Here is a 682-nt window from a genome sequence, read left to right as displayed (position 1 = left end):
AGATTACTTTCTTTAGCTGATGCTCAGAAAGAATTGGAGCATAAATTCGAAGGAGAAGACAGTGGTGAACATTTATAGGACGATTTGATGGAAAATAAAGGGAGCAATCAAGAGAGTGGCCAAGATACAACTATCAGTGAGTGATGCAGGCTGTTCAACTCTAGCAGATGACAGGTCACCGAATTTTTAGCAGGGCACCGTATGAGCTATTTTCTTGGCACTCAGCCAACGCGGTCTGATGAAGTGACCGTGTGAGAGGGGTGAAGAGGAGGGGGGGTGGAGACTGAGGGGGCGTGGCCTCACATCCATATTATCACTTGCAGAAGTCACAATGCATGTATTTCTTTTTCAGTTTTTTTTTATATTGTGGTTGTTCTAGTATGATTTTGTGTGTGCAGATATCCATTTGTCCAGAAAATGATATTTTTGTGCAAATTACCAGACTAATGTTTGTAATGAACAAGTTGAAAATGTGACAAAAAACAAAACACTGATTTCAAAACAACAGCATGTCACTTAAAATGCATAAAATGGGAAAACATCATGTGTTTTGTATTCTCTATTCATTTCCCTTAAAAGAACATGCTCAACTAATATTTGAACGTCAATATTAACCCCGTGTTAGCACAGTGGGTAAAACCACTCCTTCTCGATCCAATCATCCATGGTTCGAATCTGCATT

The sequence above is a fragment of the Babylonia areolata genome, chromosome 28 (genome assembly GCF_041734735.1).
Source record: "Babylonia areolata isolate BAREFJ2019XMU chromosome 28, ASM4173473v1, whole genome shotgun sequence".
In the NCBI taxonomy this organism is placed as follows: domain Eukaryota; kingdom Metazoa; phylum Mollusca; class Gastropoda; order Neogastropoda; family Buccinidae; genus Babylonia; species Babylonia areolata.
This window is presented reverse-complemented; position numbering follows the sequence as displayed.